Source organism: Anabrus simplex, chromosome X (genome assembly GCF_040414725.1).
Source record: "Anabrus simplex isolate iqAnaSimp1 chromosome X, ASM4041472v1, whole genome shotgun sequence".
Taxonomy (NCBI): Eukaryota; Metazoa; Arthropoda; class Insecta; order Orthoptera; family Tettigoniidae; genus Anabrus; species Anabrus simplex.
Window position 1 is genome coordinate 95424331 of NC_090279.1, and position 23588 is coordinate 95447918.

Here is a 23588-nt window from a genome sequence, read left to right on the forward strand (position 1 = left end):
AGTAAAATTACCAATACGCAATATCACGTCAACAGATCCCAAAATTTCCATATTATCCTTATTAGCCGTGACACATGCAATTTTGACTTTCTGCAACTGAGGCAGTTTACAAGAGTACCTTATTTCATCATACTAACTGGCATCAATTAATGTGGGCCGTTGACCTTCGATATGAGGAGGTGAAAGACGGTAAGCACCGAGCTCGATAGCTGCAGTCGCTGGCCAGTATCCAGTAATCGGGAGATAGTGGGTTCGAGCCCCACTGTCGCCAGCCCTGAAGATGGTTTTCCGTGGTTTCCCATTTTCACACCAGGCAAATGCTGAAGCTGTACCATAATTAAGGCCACTTCCACTTCCTAGACCTTTGCTATCCCATCGTCGCCATAAGACATATCTCTGTCGGTGCGACGTTAAGCAAATAGAAAAAACAAGCATCATCATATATTAAAGTGACAACATTACCCGAGTCATTCAAAGCAACAATCGGTTCATTATTAAGCTCTGCCTTCGCGAAGGCACTTTTAGACTCAACCAAATCGGAGATTTTATTACATTCCCGCCGACAAATAACTCTCTCTGAATCCACAGAAAATTCAGGGGCAAGATTCACAAGTATTACTATTAACCTTTAGTCATTGATTGCGTTTTTTGAAAAAGGTTGGGCAATTATTCTTAATGCGCTGCCTCGACCCACACAAATAAGAACAAGGACCAGTACTACGCTTTATTGACGGGCGAGCATTCCGAAGGTGGTCACGTAATCCACAATTATACCATTTTTAAGATTTCCACTATCCCTAGATTGAGGCGAGGCCGGGTTAAAACGAGGAGGGTGGCAGATGGGTCTGGCCGCGTCCCCGTGCTTGACATATTCAGGAAAGGTACAAGCAGCCTCTAATTCCACAAAATTAGTCGGGGTCTTCCTGAGGAAGAGGTAGGATCGGTTGTAGGGAGGAAAACCTTTCAGAATATGTGCCACCATTTCTTCTTCTGGCACCGAAATTCGAAATACCATGCAATAAAACCTCGAGTCTAAGATATAGTTGAGTCCTAAAACAATATTGAGGAAACAAATTGTGCAGTGCTAAAGAAGCAATAAATTTTGATAGTACAAGCACATGAAATTCCGTAACCTTTGTATTCTTCGAAATAGCTTCAGAAATTTCACGTTTCAGGATTCCCTCACAATGGGGAAACAAGGCATTTAGAAATATTCAGTTCACCAGTTGGAACAAGTTAAAGATGAGTTAAAAAAAACACTTACAGTGTAGTATCTTGCCGTAGTCGTCAGTACGCTTCAGCATAATATCCTTACTTACGTATGGTAAAGGTAACCCTTAGAGTGCACTCAAAAATTCCAGGCGAGGTGCATTAAATGATAACAAAATTTGAAATTATATTGCAAAGTTCACGAGGGCGTAAGCCCTATCAAACCAACTTCACCCTGGGTCTATCCACCCCGCCAAGCGGAGAAGCACGCCGTCCTTCCATCACAGAACCTTATTGGCGACAACCCAGAAGCCAGAAGTCAGACCACAGTCGCAATGTTTACGTGCGCATACTCGCTCGGTGGAGGGGGAGAGTGGCGAGATGGTTCATACCGACGACACTAGAATGCAGAAGAATACTGGAAAAGGCACTGTCTGGCCATACACCACAGATGGGCACATTAATAACTTTAAAGCCGGTGGAAGTTAATGTTTATAAATATTGAAAACCATAGTATCTGTGACCATGAATCACTTGATGAATAACGCAGCGGCAAACCATATTAAAGACACGAATTTCAATGGCCATGCCGCCAGCACTGAAGTATTCACAGAGAGGATATACATTATTACTCCGGTAATAAGAGGATAAATAAAATAGCTAGTCATTGTTGAAATAGGGATCAGCAGAAAGGAAAAAGGAAGCAAGGAATAGTATTGGGTAATATTTTGGAGATAGTATTTATTATTAATACTATTATTTATTTATTTTCCTAAAATTGTACATGTACAAATACACGGAAGTGCCTCCATCCCCGTATGTATGTGTGCATATTCTCTGCTGAATATTCACAAATATATAGGTAATTCTAAATTAACGTATTTAAAAATGTTCCGCTTTTTCTACGCTAAGTTGTCTACTGCTATCCTACAGTGTGTCCCTTTTCACATTCCTATCTCTTATCAGTTGTCTAAAAAGCAGTGGCGAAAGGACTTGGGATAAGACGCAGCAGGTCGCTATGCAAGTTAGGTTCCAAAAAGTATAAGGAAATAAAATATATAAATGCAACTTAAATTTTAATCTAATAGCAGTTGTATATTATTGTTTGAAATAACTCCACATGTTGTATATGAGTTGATATTGTTTTTAAATACAGAGGATATTATGAGTAAAATTTCCACGAACCTACTACGCTGGCGTAGCAGGGGGAGAAGTGATACTCCCACGTGGCGCGTCCCAGGTGGCGGATAGGGGGTCCTAAGCGGCTTGCTGGCGGACATGAGGGAAATAAAATACCTCTCGCGGACCAAACACACAACCCCCCTGTGGGTTGGGGGACGCAGACCAAGAATACACCCACGTTATTCCCTGCCTGTCGTAAGGGGCGACCATGGAACCACGAAACTACTTGTGATTAGTACCACCATGCGGAGAACATCATGGTTCGCTTTTACTTGCGCGTAGTACCACTATATTAGGTACCAAATAGGTTTGTGATTAGTATCATAGGAGCACCGTGCGATCGGCTTCTGCAGTACCTGTGATTAGTACCACCATATGAGCGGGACCATGAGATGATAGCTACAATGGTCCTGCCTTGTCTGTGATTAGTACCCACTCTATGAGGAACACCGCAGGATAGTGCAGGTCCCTGTAGCTAGTACTCTTATGTGATGAACACCATAGGTTTGCGTTGCCTCTAAATGGCGCTGCAAGGTGAGAGAACCCATAGGTCTATATTGCATGTCGAATTTCATAACCTGTGTGTCGTACCATAATGTGTGGAATACCGCAAGTCTCTGCTACTTTTGATTAGTACCGCAACATGACAAATACCATATTCTACCTTCCTAGAGGTAAGTAGCGTTATGCGGGGCCGATAACTTGGATTTTCGACCCCCTTTAGACTGCAAGCATCATCCATTCAGTGTTACGCTATAGCAACAGTCCCTTGGTCAGTAATCCTATTGTTTTACGTAAGTTTCTGTGAATGTAAGGCATTCGGGTCGCATCCACTGATTGCTTTAAATTCATGTCCATTCATTCATTCTTCGTCCTCACGTATTGAGTTCTGGTCAGTGGAGAATTTTGGACTTTTAATTTTTCATACCATTTCGTAACATTAGGGGCCGATGACCTCGATGTTAGGCCCCATTAAACAACAAGCATCATCATCATCATTAGTTAAATTTTGTAAATATTGTAAATTTATTAATGATGAGCTGTGTGTTTAAAAGAAAAAAGTTAGTGTAAATTGTATAATACTGTATTTTAGGAAATTATCTTCCTGTCTGTTCATTGACAATTTGATGCTTGATAGTAAGGTATTTTTGTGTGCCATTTGCCACCAAGGTAGACACCTCCATTGCATTTGAAGTGATTTTGATTTGATTGTTCATTTCCGCTCTTATATTTTTTTAAATGGGAGATAAATTAATTATACTCTCCTGTCTCATACATCTTACACACTAAATGGAATAACCTTGCCATGCTGGTTTCTCCTAAGGTAGTCAGTAATTCAGAGGGAATGTCATCAATTCCCGGAGCCTTGTTCCTATTTATTACTCACTGCTCTCTCAAACTCTGACCTCAAAATTGGGTCTCCCATTTCATCAGCATCAACAGCCTCTTCCTGTTCCCGAACCAAATCATCTACATCTTTACCTTGATACAACTGTTGGATATGTTCTTGCCATCTTTCTGCTTTGTCTTCTTTTCTTAGAAGTGGCTTTCCATCTGAGCTCTTAATATTCATACACCTAGATTTCCTTTCTATAAAGGTTTCCTTAATTTTCCTGTATGCAGCACCTACCTTCCCTAGGACTATACAACCTTCGACATCCTTGCACTTCTCCTTCAGCCATTCTTCCTTAGCTGCCTTGCACTTTCTATCCACTTCATTCTTTAATCGCTTGTATTCTCTTCTGCCTTCTTTATTTCTAGCATTTTCGTATTTTCGTCGTTCATCAATCAGGTCTAGGATCTCCTGAGTTATCCATTGATTCTTACTTGATCTTTTCTTCCTTCCAAACATTTCTTCAGCAGCCCTACTGACTTATTTTTTCATTACTATCCACTCTTCCTCTATTGTGTTTCCTTCAGCCTTTTCATTTAATCCTTTTGCAAAATGTTCCTTGAAACAATCCCTCACATTTTTTTCTTTCAACATGTCTGGATCCCATCCCCTTGCATTCCTTCCTTTCTTCAATTTCTTCAACTTCAGATGGCATTTAATGACCAACAAGTTGTGGTCGGAGTCTACTTCTGCTCCTAGGAAAGTGTTCCAACCCAACACCGGGTTTCTGAATCACTGCCTAATCATAATGAAGTCTATTTGATACCTTCCAGTGTCTCCAGGTCTCGTCCACGTTTACAGCCGTCTTTTGTAGTGTTTGAACCAAGTATTAGCAAGGACTAAATTATGATCAGTGCAGAATTCACCCAGCCGACTTACTCTTTCGTTCCTTTGTCCCAATCCGAATTCTCCTACTATATTACTTTATCCTCCTTTGCATACCACTATATTCCAGTCTCCCATCACAATTAGATTCTCGTCACCTTTACATATTGTATTAATTCTTCTATCTCTTTATATTGTACCGGTAACGGCGGTACAAAACTATGTCCCCGTAATAGAAATCTTTAAATAACTTACGCATTACGCTCCGGGCCGGCTACGAAAGACTGACTGGACGGCGAGCGTGTGACGTAGAGAGCGGGTGACGTCACAGCATGCCTCACCACAACACAGAGCCTAGACTGATGTGGAATGTTCTTCGAGGTTCTATGGGTAATAACTTTCCCCACAATAATAATTAAACAAATTTAACAATATCATCGTGTAACCCGATCCCTTGTCTACGTTCCTGCAGAGTTTCACGTAAATCTGGCATGAGGCGATGAAGTTATGGAACGAGATGTGAAGGCCCGGATCAGATATAAATACAGTACTGCTTCGCTCAGCAGAGCAGTGTGTGGCCTGAGTATGTGGCCAGAGTGTGTATGTGCACGCTAGGCAGTGGAGTTCAAACAGTCGATTCGCGAGGACCGTGATCTAGCGTGAAGCGGCTATCAATCTTCGAGTCCGTGGACTTTAACCCAATCGCGTCGAATATGGAATTGTACGGATTTCTTTATACTGTGAGTGATAAACTTTTACTCCGACGGGACGTGATATAAATTGTGCTTCGTCTGAACATTATCAAGTGACTGTTTATTCTACACGAGTGTCTAAGACTTGCGAATGTTTTCGAGTGCTCGTAATTTGAAGTTTAATGTTATGGACAGGACTTAGGACAGTTTGCTCCTTACAGAGTACTAAATACTTCAAGTTTATGAGACAGTGTTTTAATCCAGATTTACTCCATTGCAAGCATGACTACGTCACTAATTTACCATTTCATGAACTTTAGGTCATGAACTGTAAACTGTGCATATGTGAACTGTGCATTTCAATTCTATTAAACAGCACATTTCAATTCTACGAACATTCAGTTGTGCGTTTCGATTTTACGAACAGTCGAACCGAGGACTGTCAATACATGATTAATTTCGTCTTTTAATTTCATGTTATTATCAATACGTGAATGAGTTCGAATTCACGAGTGAAACATCTTTATTTTCGTATCCAATTAAATTTTGTTGAACAGTGTTTCAAACTAAGAACTAATTCGTGCGGCATTACTTTACATTATGCCAAGTGCCACAAACTTCAAGTGACTCTGTTAAAATTCGACGATAAGTTTCGAGTGGACTTTTATTTTTATGAGTATTAAACTTACATGCTCATTCGAGTCTAGTGGCCTTATTTTCATTTAACACAGGACAAAATTTAGTGACATTTCACCGTGTGATAAACTCTCAAAATTACCTTTTTTCGTGTTTGAACCTTGTTAAAACCATTGATAAACTTTCCTCTCATCTGTGCAGAAGCAGTCTTTGCATTAAGTCGCCCGAAGGCTTAACGATGTTCATTCACGTTCATCGTCTACGAGGACTACCTCAACGCCCTTCATCAGCACCGTATGGATCTTCAAGACGTCGGATGGATCTTCTAGAACTTCCATCGGGGGAGGAATGGTGGTTCACTGGTATGGGAAAAGGAGGAGCTGCCGGAATCCAAGAACATCGCCAGCCCTAGGACAAGGAACATTTTCTACTGTATCTGCTGTACAGAGGTGACAAGACCTTGAATTTATTAATGAACTCAGAGGAAAAATTTTTAGATTTATTTCTAAACAATCCCTCTCCCCCTGTACGCACTTCAACGAATGGTACACGCCCTGCGTCTCATGTCTACCGAAGTACCACATTTACTGTTACAGATGAGAGGGGGAGAAATTGGCGCCCCAGTCGTGTTGGGGCCGATTTGGAGTGCAGTAGAACTAGAAATTAGCGTTTCAGCAATATAAGAACTTAATTATGAGTGCAGTAGAAATTAAATTGACACTTGACCATTCTATGCTCAATTTTGAAGTACTAGTAATAAATTAAGAAGTGCAGTGATAGACAAAATCGCACTAAAATCGTGTGACTTAGCAACTTCATCCAGATACATTTCCAGTGCTTTGTGTGGAATAGCCATTAAAATTCCAAAGAACTTTCTAACAAGATTTAACTTTTCTTTTATAAGAAGTGTTATCAATGATATGGGATAGCTTTTTTGTGTGTTAAATGTCTTGGAGAATTTTCTTTTTGAGAATGTTTGAATGACTTTGAACATGAACTTTTAACCATTGGACAATAATGGTGATATCTGAATTCTTTTCAAGTGATTTATGATTTTCTTGTTGCTTGGTTTAAATACATTACCATCAAAATGGAAAATATTTTAGCTGCTATTGAAGCTCTTAAGATTAGCTTAAATGAACGTATTGCCGAATCGCATGCTCAAGTAGGTGCTGATTTACAAGCTCGTATTAACGAGGCCAATGCTGCAACTGCTCAATTAGGTACTACTTTAGAATCTCGTATTAATGAGATTAACACTCGTATTAATGAGGCCAATGCCGCAACTGCAGCCAACTTAGAAAGTCGTATCACACAAGTAACTAAAATAATTAATACCAAGTTTACCGAAGTTAATGCTAATTTGGAAAATAGGCTTACTAAAGCTGGTTCTGAAATTGATAAACGATTCTCAGAAACTAATGCGAAGATTAATTCTAAGTTTACGGAAATAAACGAACGCCTCATCCGTGACTTAGAAACAGTAAAACAAGACCTTAAACTACAAATAGTTGAAGATTTAAAAGCTTCGTTTCCCACCTCACATCAATTGATTAAGGAAGTTGAAAGCTTAAAGGCAGAATTTAAAGAATCTCATGGTCAGTTTTCACAGGCACAAGCAAAAATAGCCTCTATTCAGGATAACATCCATGAATCTTTTAAGACTAACTTCCAGAAAATAAGTAATGAGGTTAATTTACTCAAAACAAAGCAAGATGAAACAGATAAGCATGTAAAAACCCAATTAGATAGCGCACATACTCAAATCATTCGCATAGGCCGCGACGTAAATGAAGTGAAGCAGGACCTCGAAAAGGAAGTCCAGAGCATGGAAAACTCCATCCGTGGACAAGATAAAACTATCAAGGTCGAATTGCAAGGAAAAATAGAGACCATTGATAATAGGATATCTCAGGTGGAGAAGGAGGTGTCTACACACGAATGTCAATGGTCTAGCGGAGATACTTCTAGCATTTCCACAGTTTTAAAATTATCAGACGATAAACCTGCAAAATTTTCCGGAAAGGAAGTGTACACAGCGAAAGAATTCCTCCTCAACATTGAAGAGTACTTTCAAGAGAATAAAGTACGATCCGATCATCAATTGAGGATAGCTTCTAGATTATTGGAAGGGAAAGCATTAAATTGGTACACAGCATTTAAATTTAACATTAAAACCTATGATGAGTTCAAGGAGGCCTTGTTGAAGAGGTTTTGGAATTCAGAAATTACATTTGATTAAGCTACAGTTGTACTCCAGGAGATACAACACAGCGATTAATTCTTCACGATATTCTGACTTTCTCATTTCTCAATTAAAGAAGATGCAATTCTTTGATCCTCCTTTGCCACAACAGGAGTTAATACAGGTAGTAACATTACAATTTCCGGTGCATGTACAAGAAATTCTTGTGGCAGCCAATGTTCAAGACCTAGAACAACTAGATAATTTATTAAGGAAACTTGACACTGCCCATACACAAAATCCGCCCAGGGTTGCTAAGACGAAAGAGGTTGCAACCAACCATGCCGAAGTTAACAACCCGCCGAGATCGAATCCCGAACCCCGTGAGGAAGTGGAACCACGGAGAGATTCGTTATCTCATTTCCGGCGATTTAGGAGACGTCCATACGGGCAAAGTACGCCTTACAGACGTAATGAAACGTGGAAGAAACCTATTGAGTCGCTTACTCGAGATGGAGATTCGCCGAGAGCCGAGATCGAAAGAAGATGGAGAGAAACTCGCGAATATATCCAGAATCGAAACCGGGATGAAGGATTACCTGGCGCTACCTCTTTAGAATACCAAGAGCACGCCAAAAGACAGAACACGACGCCTGCGACAAACCCCGAATCGACAGGCGCAATTAAAAAAACTTCGACAACACAACAATGTTGTTGTTTGAGTCATCAGTCCATGGACTGGTTTGATGCAGCTCTCCATGTTACCCTATCCTGTGCTAACATTTTCATTTCTACGTAGCTATTGCATCCTACATCTGCTCTAATCTGTTTGTCATATTCATACCTTGGTCTACCCCTACCGTTCTTGCCACCTACACTTCCTTCAAAAACCAACTGAACAAGTCCTGGGTGTCTTAAGATGTGTCCTATCATTCTATCTCTTCTTCTCATCAAATTTAGCCAAATCGATCTCCTCTCACCAATTCGATTCAGTATCTCTTCATTCGTGATTCGATCTATCCATCTCACCTTCAGCATTCTTCTGTAACACCACATTTCAAAAGCTTCTATTCTCTTTCTTTCTGAGCTAGTTATCGTCCATGTTTCACTTCCATACAATGCCACGCTCCACACAAAAGTCTTCAAAAACGTCTTTCTAATTCCGATATCAATGTTTGAAGTGAGCAAATTTCGTTTCTTAAGAAAGCTCTTCCTTGCTTGTGCTAGTCTGCATTTTATGTCCTCCTTACTTCTGCCATCGTTGGTTATTTTACTACCCAAGTAACAATATTCATCTACTTCCTTTAAGACTTCGTTTCCTAATCTAATATTCCCTACATCACCTGCCTTCGTTCGACTCCACTCCATTACTTTTGTTTTGGACTTATTTATTTTCATCTTGTACTCCTTACCTAAGACTTCATCCATACCATTCAGCAACTTCTCGAGATCTTCTGCAGTCTCAGATAAAATAACAATATCATCGGCAAATCTCAAGGTTTTGATTTCCTCTCCTTGGACTGTGATTCCCTTTCCAAATTTCTCTTTGATTTCCTTTACTGCCTGTTCTATGTAAACATTGAAAAGGAGAGGGGACAAACTGCAGCCTTGCCTCACTCCTTTCTGGATTGCTGCTTCTTTTTCAAAGCCCTCGATTCTTATCACTGCAGACTGATTTTTATACAGGTTGTAGATAATTCTTCGTTCTCGGTATCTGATCCCTATCATCTTCAGAATCATAAATAGCCTGGTCCAATCAACATTATCGAATGCCTTTTCTAGATCTACGAATGCCATGTACGTGGGCTTGTCCTTCTTGATTCGATCCTCTAAGATCAGACGTAAAGTCAGGATTGCTTCACGTGTTCCTACATTTCTTCTGAAGCCAAATTGATCTTCCCCCAACTCAGCTTCAACTTGTTTTTCCATTCTTCTGAAAATAATACGTGTTAAAATTTTGCAGGCATGAGATACTAAACTAATAGTGCGGTAGTTTTCACACCTGTCAGCACCGGCTTTCTTGGGAATAGGTATAACAACATTCTGCTGAAAATCGGATGGGACTTCTCCTGTCTCATACATCTTGCACACTAAATGAAATAACCTTACCATGCTGGTTTCTCCGAAGGCAGTCAGTAATTCAGCGGGAATATCATAAATTCCAGGTGCCTTGTTCCTATTTAGGTCACTCACAGCTCTGTCAAACTCTGACCTCAAAATTGGGTCTCCCATTTCATCAGCATCAACAGCCTCTTCATGTTCCAAAACGAAATTATCTACATCGTTACCTTGATACAACTGTTGGATATGCTCCTGCCATCTTTCTGCTTTTTCATCTTTCCCTAGAAGTGGCTTTCCATCTGAGCTCTTAATATTCATACACGTAGATTTCCTTTCTCCAAAGGTTTCCTTGATTTTCCTGTATGCAGCATCTACCTTTCCCAGGACCATACAGCCTTCGACATCCTTGCACTTCTCCTTCAGCCATTCTTCCTTAGCTACCTTGCACTTTCTATCCACTTCATTCTTTAATCGCCTGTATTCTTTTCTGCCCTCTTCATTTCTAGCATTCTTGTATTTTCGTCGTTCATCAATCAGGTCTAGTATCTCCTGAGTTATCCACTGATTCTTAGTTGATCTTTTCTTCCTTCCTAACATTTCTTCAGCAGCCCTACTGACTTCATTTTTCATGACTCTCCACTCTTCCTCTACTGTGTTTCCTTCAGCCTTTTCATTTAGTCCTTGTGCAACATGTTCCTTGAAACAATCCATCACACTCTTTTCTTTCAACTTGTCTAGATCCCATCTTTTTGCATTCTTTCCTTTCTTCAATTTCTTCAACTTCAGATGGCATTTCATGACCAACAAGTTGTGGTCAGAGTCCACGTCTGCTCCTGGGAAAGTTTTGCAATCCAACACCTGGTTTCTGAATCTCTGCCTAATCATAATGAAGTCTATTTGATACCTTCCAGTGTCTCCAGGTCTCGTCCACGTATACAGCCGTCGTTTGTGGTGTTTGAACCAAGTATTGGCGAGGACTAAATTATGGTCAGTGCAGAATTCAACCAGCCGACTTCCTCTTCCGTTCCTTTGTCCCAATCCAAATTCTCCTACTGTGCTACCTTCTCTTCCTTGTCCTACCACTGCGTTCCAGTCTCCCATCACAATTAGATTCTCGTCACCTTTGACATATTGTATTAAATCTTCTATCTCCTCATATATTCTTTCAATTTCTTCATCATCCGCTGAACTAGTAGGCATATAGACCTGCACTATTGTGGTGGGCATTGGTTTGGTGTCTATCTTGGCGACAATAAGATTGCCTGAAAACCGGAGTAGAGGAGAAATAATTTCTGTCACTAATATTAATTACTGGTACTTGGATGACTCAGATCTCTTGTATGAAGATCCCACTCCTACAACACCAAAGGTCCAACGAAGACTTCCAGTTATTAATATTACTTTGGATACCCTTTACGTAACCGCCTTAATCGATTCTGGAGCTCAGGCCTCATTAATTTCTGAGAGGTTAATTGAAATGTTGAAGGGGGGAGAAGACATGTTATTGATACCAGTCGCACAGGTCAAAATTAAAGGGATAGTACCGGACAGGCATATCAAATGTAAATTTCAAGCTTTCGTTACATTTGACATTGAAGGTGTCCAGTTCGAGCATATATTCCTAGTCATTTCGCCGATGAAATTCAACGTCATCCTAGGGTTAGATTTCCTAGCCAAGTATGGGGGAATCATTGATTATCCTGCCAACGTCATACGATTTTTTAACATCGACTCTGTAGAGTTGCAGCTGGTAGACTGTAATAATTTGAAGTGCCAAGGTCTTGGTACCCCATTCATAGAAACCGGAGGCAACATGAGCGATGCTCTGCCTGCCGATGAAATAGATTGCGAAGAGGGTAGACCCGGTCAAGAGGGACCCGTCGAGGGCCAGGAAGTGTCCATTATTGAGGATGTGTTCGACGAAGGTCGTGATCACTTCATATTTCTCACCAGTGCGGCTGAAAGCCCAGAGTTCGATTCCCGCATGGCAGAGGCAACTCGACAAATATTTGAGAAATTTCCTGAGGTTTTTGATGACAAACCCGGCGTTATTAGAAATTTTGAGTACCAATTGAATGTTAAGGACACCTCTCCTTATAAAAAACGGCCCTATCCAGTTCCTGAGAAGTACCGAGAGGAAGCCAGGACGGTGATCAAAGAGATGGAGAATAATGGTATCATTTCTAAATGTGTCACTCCGTATCTAAACTCCCTGGCCATTGATAAGAAAACCAGCTGTTTCGCACCCCGAACTTCGCATTTAAGCAAAGTTTTGCCCACTTTATGTAAGACCATATAGAATTGCAGAGGTTCTAGAAACCGGGGCATACAAAATTAATAAGCTGGATGGAAGCATCGAGGGCATTTACAATGCAGCCAACCTAAAGAAATATTTCAGGAGAGATCATTAAAAGAAAATCCTATCAAATTTTCTTTTCCCCAGGAGGAGGGGGAGATGTACCGGTAACGGCGGTACAAAACTAAGTCCCCGTAATAGAAATTTTAAAAACTTACGCGTTACGCTCCGGGCCGGCTACGAAAGACTGACTGGATGGCGAGCAACAGCTGTGTGCGTGTGACGTAGAGAGCGGGTGACGTCACAGCATGCCTCACCACAACACGGAGCCTAGACTGATGTGGAATGTTCTTCGAGTTTCTACGGGTAATAACGTTCCCCATAATAATAATTAAACAAATTTAACAATATCATTGTGTAACCCAATCCCTTGTCTACGTTCCTGCAGAGTTTCACGTAAATCTGACATGAGGCGATGAAGTTATGGAACGAGATGTGGAGGCCCGGATCAAATATAAATACAGTACTGCTTCGCTCAGCAGAGCAGTGTGTGGCCAGAGTGTGTATGTGCACGCTAGGCAGTGGAGTTCATACAGTCGGTTCGCGAGGACCGTGATCTAGCGTGAAGCGGCTATCAATCTTCGAGTCCGTAGACTTTGACCCTATCGCGTCGAATATGGACTTGTACGGATTTCTTTATACTGTGAGTGATAAACTTTTACTCCGACGGGACGTGATATAAACTGTGCTTCGTCTGAACATTATCAAGTGACTGTTTATTCTACACGAGTGTCTAAGACTTGCGAATGTTTTCGAGTGCTCGTAATTTGAAGTTTAATGTTATGGACAGGACTTAGAACAGTTTGCTCCTTACAGAGTACTAAATACTTCAAGTTTATGAGACTGTGTTTTAATCCAGATTTACTCCATTGCAAGCATGACTACGTCACTAATTTACCATTTCATGAACTTTAGGTCATGAACTCTAAACTGTGCATGTGTGAACTGTGCATTTCAATTATACTAAACAGCACGTTTCAATTCTACGAACATTCAGTTGTGCGTTTCGATTTTACGAACAGTCGAACCGAGGACTGTCAATACATGATTAATTTCGTCTTTTAATTTCATGTTATTAGCAATACGTGAATGAGTTCGAATTCACGAGTGAAACATCTTTATTTTCTAATCCAATTAAATTACGTTGAACAGTGTTTCAAACTAAGAACTAAGTCGTGCGGCATTACTTTACATTATGCCAAGTGCCACAAACTTCAAGTGACTCTGTTAAAATTCGACGATAAGTTTCGAGTGGACTTTTATTTTTATGAGTATTAAACTTACATGCTCATTCGAGTCTAGTGGCTTTCTTTTCATTTAACACGGCACAAAATTTAGTGACATTTCACCGTGTGATAAACTCTCAAAGATGCCTTTTTTCGTGTTTGAACCTTGTTAAAACCATTGATAAACTTTCCTCTCATCTGTGCAGAAGCAGTCTTTGCATTAACTCGCCCGAAGGCTTAACGAAATTCATCCACGCTCATCGTCTACGAGGACTACCTCAACGCCCTTCATCAGCACCGTATGGATCTTCAAGACGTCGGATGGATCTTCTAGAACTTCCATCGGGGGAGGAATGGTGGTTCACTGGTATGGGAAAAGGAGGAGCTGCCGGAATCCAAGGACTTCGCCAGCCCAAGGACGAGGAACATTTTCTACTGTATCTGCTGTACAGAGGTGACATGACTTTGAATTTGTTAATAAACTCAGAGGAAAAATTTTAAGATTTATTTCTAAACAAACCCTCTCCCTCTGTACGCACTTCAACGAATGGTACACGCCCTGCGTCTCATGTCTACCGAAGTACAACATTTACTGTTACAATATTGTGATCTTTCCTACCTTTAAAGACACCATCCAAAATTATTCGTCCACTGATGTCCTCCCACGCCATCTTTCCACTGACAGCTCGGAACATACCACTTAGACGAGCAGCTCGTCTCCTTTCTCCCAAGTCTTCCCAGCCCAAACATTGCAACATTTTTGTAACGCTACTCTTTTGTCGGAAATCGCCCAGATCAAATCGAGGTGCTTTTCTTTGGATTTTTTCCAGTTCCTGAATCAAGTAATCTACTCTAGTTGGGGTCTCACCAGAGACAAATATGCTCTCTCCTCTACATCCTTACTACAGCCCCTAAATACTCTCATAACCATGTGCAGAGACCTGTACCCTTTATTTACAATTCCATTTATGTGATTACCCCAATGAAGATCTTTCCTTATATTAATACCTAGGTATTTACAATGATCCCCAAAGGGAGCTTTCACCCCATCTACGCAGTAATTAAAACTGAGAGGACTTTTCCTATTTGTGAAACTCACAACCTGACTTTTATCCCCGTTTATCATCATACACTCCCTACTGTCCACCTCACAACATTATCGAGGTCATTTTGCAGTTGCTCACAGTCTTGTAACTTATTTATTACTCTGTACAGAATAACGTCATCTTCGAAAAGCCTTATCTCTGATTCAACTTCTTTACACATATCATTGATATATACAAGAAAACATAAAAGACCAATAATACTGCCTTGAGGAAATCCCCTCTTAATTTTTACAGGGACAGATAAAATTTCACCTACTCTAATTCTCTGAGTTCTATTTTCTAGAAAGAGAGCTACCCATTCAGTCACTCTTTTGTCAAGTCCAATTGCACTCATTTTTGCCAATAGTCTCCCATGATCTACCCTATTAAATGCCAAAATTCAATCGAACCAGTTATTAATTTTGCAAACATGTCTAATATAATTAGAAAAACTGCTTTCCCAAAGCTTACATACAATGCATGTCAAACTGACTGGCCTGTAATTTTCTGCTTTATGTCTATCACCCTTTTCATTATATACAGGGGCTAATACAGCAACTCTCCATTCATTTAGTAAAGTTCCTTCATGCAAACAATAATCATATAAGTACTTCAGATATGGTACTATATCCCAACCCATTGTCTTTAGTATATCCCCCGAAACCTTATCAATTCCAGCTGCTTTTCTAGTTTTCAACTTTTGTATCTTACTGTAAATGTCACTGCTGTCATAGGTAATTTTAATACTTCTTTAGTATTAGTCACCTCCTCTATCTGGACATTATCCTTGTAACCAACAATCCTTACATACTGTTGACTGAATACTTCTGCCTTTTGAAGATCCTCGCATACACACTCCCCTTGTTCATTAATGATTCCTGGAATGTTTCTCTTGGAACCGGTTTCTGCCTTAAAGTACCTATACATATTCTTCCATTTTTCACTAAAATTAGTATGGCCTCCAATTATGCTTGCCATCATGTTATCCTTAGCTGACTTCTTTGCTAGATTCAATTTCCTAGTAAGTTCCTTCAATTTCTCCTCACTTCCACAGCCATTTCTTACTCTATTTCTTTCCATCCTGCACCTCCTCCTTAGTCTCTTTACTTCGCTGTTATAATATAGGGGATCTTTACCATTCCTTACCACCTTTAAAGGTACAAACCTATTTTCACATTCCTCAACAATTGCTTTAAACCCATCCCATTGAATCGTAATAAATCGTAATAAATAAATAAATAAATAAATAAATAAATAAATAAATAAATAAATAAATAAATAAATAAATAAATAAATAAATAAATAAATAAATAAATAAATAGATGAATAAATGAATAAATAAATAAATAAATAATCCGCAATATGCATATGATACTTTTCTGTTTGCAGTAAGTGATGAAAATCCACAGATATTGGCAAATTGATTGGTCAAAAAAAGTTCTGGGTTTAAACACGAAAAATACTAACTTAGTGACCGTAAGAAAACATGCCATTCAACCTATAAAGTTGACAGTACCTGACACATCACTGGAACATGTGGAGTGCTTTAGGTCTCTCACCAGCGTACTTGATCACAGCATGAGCAGTCCTGTTGAAACTAGTTCCCAAGAACTGCATTCAAGATAATGATTTAAATCCCGTGTCACTTCATTTTCTCTGTTCCTGTTTACTTCAGTGTTGTGTATATCCTGTCTTATTTTATGGTGGTTTTGCTATTTGCTTTACGTCGCACCGACACAGATAGGTGTTATGGCGACGATGGGATAGGGAAGGCCTGTGTGTGGGAAGGAATCGGCAGTGGCCTTCGTAAGGTACAGCCCCAGCATTTGTCCCATGTAACAATGGGAATCTACAGAAAACCATATTCAGGGCTGCCGACAGTGGAGTTCGAACCCACTACCTCCCGGATGCAAGCTCACAGCGCGCGCCCATAACCGCATTACTAACTCACCCGGTTTACTTTATGTTGCTGACGCCTGCACACCATCCTTCGAGATGTGGGGCTACAGTACTCCGAGCCGGAGGTCACGTACAATATCAGAAAGTAGAGTACTTTGGTCATGTCATTGGAAATTGTGAGGTAATGTGGTGGTTTATACGTTTAGGGAATAATAATTTCAAACCAAATCCACCAAAGAACCAGACATATGCTTTTCACGTGGGGAATACTGAAAGTTGCAGGTGAAGTGATTGGGAAATGTACTGGAACACAGTGATACGCCTAAGTATCTGAGGTCAAGCTTTGCACTTATCACTGCTCCAACACCGAGGCAAAAGTCCTCTCACAATGCTTTGACATGATCAGATTGGGCCGCTCATCCAGAAGCAGTGCCACAGCTGTATGGTATAAATCTGTACATGCCAAGAAGTTCTACTTTGCACCCTTGGAAGCTTACTGAATGATCACAGGGTATCTAAAATCAACCCCAACAAGTATGTTGCACTCCCTTGTGGGAATAGCTCCACCTGACACTCGACGTGAAGTAGCCGCGAATGTGGAGAGGTACAGTTCGCCTCTCCATAGACATCAACTTGTCTACTTGCAGATCCAAATGAAACCATGTTTGAACCAGGAACCGCAAATTCCCAGATCGCTTGGAACTTGAGAAACTTGAACAGAAGCTTCTCTGTTACTACGAAGAGTCCTGGACGACATGGAAGTCTTTAAAGTGAATTGGGAGGTCCAAGGACAACGTAAAGAAAAACATCCCTCTGATACTAGTGCTAGTATCTGGTACTAGGCAGCACCACTCTAATATGTATCACCTTTCTTGTAATTTTTACTGTATTATGGGACTGGCTCAAATGAATAAGTGACCTCCTGCAGTTTATCTTATAGATGACATTTAAGGAAAGAGGAGTAGGGCAAAAAGGAGAAAATCTTGCGTACATAATCTACGAGAATGTTGTGCGCTTCGTTCCACCACACTTTTCCGACTTGCTGGGAACAAGAGTCGATCGCCGTGATGACAGCGGACATGCGATGAGGAAATTGTAGAAGAAGAAGAAGAATTATTATTGCTAGTTTTATATCGTGATTATATATGTACAACATAGAATGCGATAAGCCTCTTGTATATTTAAATACAGTTTTAACAGTAAATGTGGGCTAAATGCCACCGCTGACTGTTTCGAAATATTCGATGCGCCACAGCGAATTTCCTCGAAGCCGTGTGACGACACACAGCGCACTTCCGTCTCGGAATGCAAGAGAAACAGTGTTTCTTGATGGCGTCGTGGTAAATGAACCATGCTTCATAGCTAAGTCCAATTTACTAAAGAAAATGTTCGACGTTCTGACAACGAGAAAATGTGAACTTCATGAAATGTTAACTAGCAAATGAACAGTACTTAGTAATCTACGTACGTGAACTAACTTGAATAATTATAAAATACTGTACGTGCAGTTACAACACTTCATCGTCATCCTGGTAAGGAGACAGGAAGAGGGTCAGTTTTGAGATCGTACCAACTGCGCGCGACTTATGTTACATAATCGTGTATTCTCTTTAAAGTCTCTGAGGCTGCTGGTGCTTCTTGTCGATAATTTAATATAAGTCAATTGCAGCCATGACATGGATCTGTTATATTCTACCGCTTTTCCCACAGCATTGGGGTAGTGGGTGCGAGATGTGTCTCACATGTGGAGTTGACTCTGTTTTACGATCTGATGTTCATCCCGACGCCAAGCCTACGTGATGGGATGTAATCACTATTGCGTGTTGGTAGTGTTGCATAAATATGAAGAGGAGAGTGTTGGGACACCCAGTCCTCGAGCCAGAAGCAGTTACAATCGTGACCCTGCCGGTATTGGAAGCCGGGACCCTCCGAATTGAAGGCCTGAACGCTGACCATTCAGCCAAGGAGTCGGACGGATCTCTTATATTTATTATATTGCTCCTTGTTGTAGAAATAAGAAACACTTTTCAGTAAATTCAATCGTGCGGTACTTCTACGTCTGTATGCGCACCACCCAGCCTCTTCAAGTCGTCTATCATGGCGTCTTTGACTTATCGTATGTTGGAAAGGATTGTCAATTTCTCTTCACGTATGAACCCAGACCAACTACAATATTATCAGACCAGAATGCATATATAGATACGTGACAACATGGCTGTCACATTGGGCCACGTATAGACGGCGTGTGGGGCCATGCCTACATTCAGTTCGGTTTATACCGCTCACGTGTGTGGTTGGTTGAGGTTATCTTGCTACTGGAATTCGCGATTTTTATTTTCCACCAAATGGATCTTGAAAGCCAAGAATAACGGCCGAGAAGATTCGTCGTGCTGACCACACGACAGGTCGCAATATGCAGGCCTTCGGGATGAGCAGCGGTCGCTTGGTAGGCCAAGGCCCTTCATGGCTGTAGTGCCATGGGGTTTGGTTTTGGTTTGTTTTCCACCGAATATTTTTATGTGTTAAATAGTGTTGCAGTGTCCTTTTATCGGTCATCAAGATATTTTTAAGTGTTGCGGTGTTTTTAGTATTTAGACGTTATTTCATTAAGTGGTGTGAATGTGACAATTTTACAGATTTTACCTCCTTCATCTGTGAAGTTCAGAAGAAATTCGTTGAACCATTCAATGGAATAGTGAAGGAAGATTATACATTGTTTGTGAAGGTGGATGATGAGTCATGTATTAAGGTTGCAACATTGAGATTTAAAGTTTCAAGTTCATTTGCAGTTCAAATGTTTCACAAAAATGTGTGTTTGCCTACAGAGCATTTTAGTGCTTGTGAAGACCGGAAATATGACAGATGGACGAAGTTTTACACTTTGCTAAGTCATTTGACAAGTTATTCTGATGATTCTTTCTATGAACCTTTTGAAAAAACGCACTTGAGTTAGACCTGTAAGTTTAATGCAAAGAGAATTGGTAAAATAAAATTTGTCCCGGAACAGTTAGAGCTCTCTATAATTAATCAAATAAGATACCCTCCAAAACTAATGATATGGGCAGTGACATTCTCTTATTATACCAAAAGTTGATAAGACATTTGATGTTTTTAGTGATGTGGTCAGTGTTGGTGTTGGTACAGAGCCAGTCTGTAAATTATAACTACTCAGGCCAAATTTTCGGATCATGAAGAATTGTTTCGTTCAGAGAAGAAATTGTTACTAAAAATGGCTTCAAATTTATCTAGGTTGGCTCTGTATCCAACAACAATAGAGACATAATGTGTCATTAGCAGTTAAGTGTTTGACCATAAGAATGTTGCTGATTTGTATTTGCTTAAAGCTCAAGGTTTAGATGTTTCTGATGGCACAATCCATTTCCTAAAATTAATTCAAAACTGGTGGTCAGTCTGTAACGTACAGCATCCCATGAAAGATACATATACCAGGAATGAAGATGCTAGTCCAATTACTGGTCCTGGTAACATGAAGCTTTCATTCCTTACATGTTAAAACATATATGCACTTAGGCACAAGTCATAAGCAGAAGGAAGATTGACAAGTGAAACATACACTATTTTGATACACATACTTACCACAGTGTGTTTTCAATAATTTCCACTGGTCTTATGTGTTTACTACAAAATTGTAGACAGACAGTTCAGAGGGAAGATTTGGTGTCTACAGGAGATTGAGTGGTTGCACTTCTCATGCCTCTGTGGAATGAATTCTTGAGTCTGAAAGAAAGATCAAACTGTTAGGTGTATTGAAGATGAGGTCTGCAATACTTCGTGAATTTTATTTGACAGACTTTGCTCATTATGTTTATATCAATAGCCATGATACAGTTATTGATAATATAGATGTGTTAGTTCTTAAGTAGTTCACATCAGAGTTCCCCTTGAAACTCAATGGATTTTAGTCTGCATTGACAGCTACACCAGTTTGCAAGTGATTAAAATATCATTTTAAAAGTGTGATGTCTGCATTAAAATGTTGCAGGCTGAAAAGAAATTGCTTGTGGATAGTGACAGGGAAATGGTGATGTATTCCAAAGTAGTGTAGAGAGGTGGTTTGAAGTGTCCATCATTGATGGTCATATCCTGTGTGGCGGCCGTACCTTATGTGCTGAAGTGCTGCAGCACATTGCCTGTTGGAAAAATAAATTAGTTTAAAAATATTATCTACATCGAATACAGTGCATTGGAAAAGGCGTCAGCCAAATAATAAGAAATTATTCAACTCCCCTCACAACCAGGTAACTACTGGTGCGCTGAACGCCGGGTGCTGTGTGGTCACAACTCAGCGAGAGCTAAGCTTTTAGCCAGAAACCAGGAACTCTGCCTTTTGCGCATGCGTGCCCAACTTTTTCGATACAAAGAGAATGTGTTCCGACAGGCTGTGGAAACAACAGCCAAGACATCACTTCACAGCGATTCTTCGTTCGACCACAGAGAGGCAGCACTAGCACTAGTCACACTTGCATTACGACCGATATGACAACGTGGCAGCTGGCACCCTCGTGACTCAGCGATAGTATTTAAGAAGGGATCGCTCAAAGCAAACGGGAACACAAAATGCTGTAGAGCTGTTTTAATACCAAAGAGGATAGAATACCACCAACTTTCCTATTCCATAGCCACATTTGTAAATCGATGAACTATAAAAATTGTACTTTTCATGTTGTCAAAATAAGGACATGGCACTGTGATTTTCCTTATTTAAAAATCTCTAGTTTATAAATGTCAATATAACATGTAATTTTGCATTACGACGTTGCTGGTTTTATTTCAATGATGTTGGTAACATTAAGAAGTTACGTTTTTGCGCGCTCACACCAAGTGTTTGAGTTGGTGAATATTTTGCCATTGCAGGTGTTATTGTGTGTTTAATTATATAGGTTTATAGTTTTTTATGAGGAATGTGTATATGTGTTGGGTTTTGCGTGTTTGTTCAGTGTGGAAAACTCAGTGGAGAGCCCCTGAAAACCACATACCACCGAGCGAATTCGCCGTGCGGTTAGAAGCGCGCAGCTGTGAGCTCGCATCCGGGAGATAGTGGGTTCGTATCCCACTGTCGGCAGCCCTGAAGGTGGTTTTACGTGGTTTCCCATTTTCACACCAGGCAAATGCTGGGGCTGTACCTTAATTAAGGCTACGGCCGCTTCCTTCCCATTCCCAGACCCTTCCTGTCCCATCGCAGCCATAAGACCTATCTGTGTCGGTGCGACGTAAGGCAAATGGCAAAGAAAGAAAACCACACACCGGTATGTTTCTAAATATTTGTATTTCTTGGAGTGGGGATGGGTTACAGCCGCCACTGTGCAAACTATGTGTTAATTGGTTACAGTTACAAACCAGAATTTCCTAAGTTACAGAATCAAAGAGAGGCGGTGCTAGTGTTAGGATTTCTGCTAATTGAGAGCAGTTTTTGTAACCTTAATAAGTGTCATTGCAGTATGAATTTGAAAACGATGATTGAAATGTGCATTAAGGTGTTTGCAAATTGTTTATCAATAATTATAATTTTCTTATAAATACACTGTAATTGTGTATTTCAAGTATCACTAGGCTGGTGAATGTATATTTGTTGGGAATGTTATTTCATTGTCCTATGTAATTTGTGTTTTTCTTGTAATATGGTGAGCATTGATGTGATTTACCAACGAATCTTGGTTTAATTTTGTCATTTTCAAAAGTGGTGCTACTGCAGTTGTTAATGAACGGGGACAACACTTTAGATCAAAACCACCGTCTAGACAAACAGCGTACGACGTACGAAATAGTTTTGAAGAACATAGATCTGTTATGGATGCACCGGGATCTGACCGCCCAAGAACAGTCACAATTGAGGAAAATGAATTGCGTGTATGTTTAGCTGTGAACCAAAGTCCACGAAAATCAACCAGACGATTAGCAAGTGAGCTGAATTTATCACGAGGGTCAATGCAAAGAATGTTACACAAACAGAAGTTTAAAATTAACATACCACGTTTACGACATGGGATACTTCAAGACGATCCTTATCGTCTTAAGTTTTGTGAATTGATGCTTGGCGAACAAAAAGATGATCCTAACCCATTCAATAGCATTCTGTATTCTGATGAGGCCAATTTTAAGTTAACGGACATAAATGCACGTACTGGTATACTGAGAATAAGCATCTTTTCTTAGAAGAACAAGTAAATCAACCTGGTGTGAGTGTCCGGGGGCAATATCACTATTTGGCGTATTTGGACCATATTTTTGACGGAACAGTTACAGTGGATAAGTATTTGGACATGCTTCAGAATTATCTGTTACCAGGACTTACAGCGTGTGCTGAAAACTTTCAAGAAAATTACCTTCAACATGGTTGGGCACCACCACATTATGCCACTGCCGTCCGCGATTATTTAAATGAAACTTTCCATAGAAAAGTGATTCGTCGAAGGGTGACATGCCTCCACGTTCACCAGATATCACGTGCATGGATTTTTTTCCTACGTGATGTCGTCAAGGACTCTGTTTATTTTAAAAATCCTCGGACCATTGCTGAAATAAAAGACTATATACACGACGCATTTCATGATTTCGACAGTGATAGAACACTATGTCATACAGTATGTAAATGTTCCAAAGACTTGGAAGATGTAGTCATGCAGACAGAATACAGTTAGCATTGTTTGTATTTGTAATGGAACAGAAATTCAATCATTTGTTTAAATCAGTGTCCAGTGACTTTTGCGCCACCCTGTGTAGGGTATTTATTTCGAGCTCTTCAGAATTGAATGAGGACTAGTATATTGTGTGAATCTAAAACATACTTAGTAGTGGTGTTTAAATAACATTTACAATAT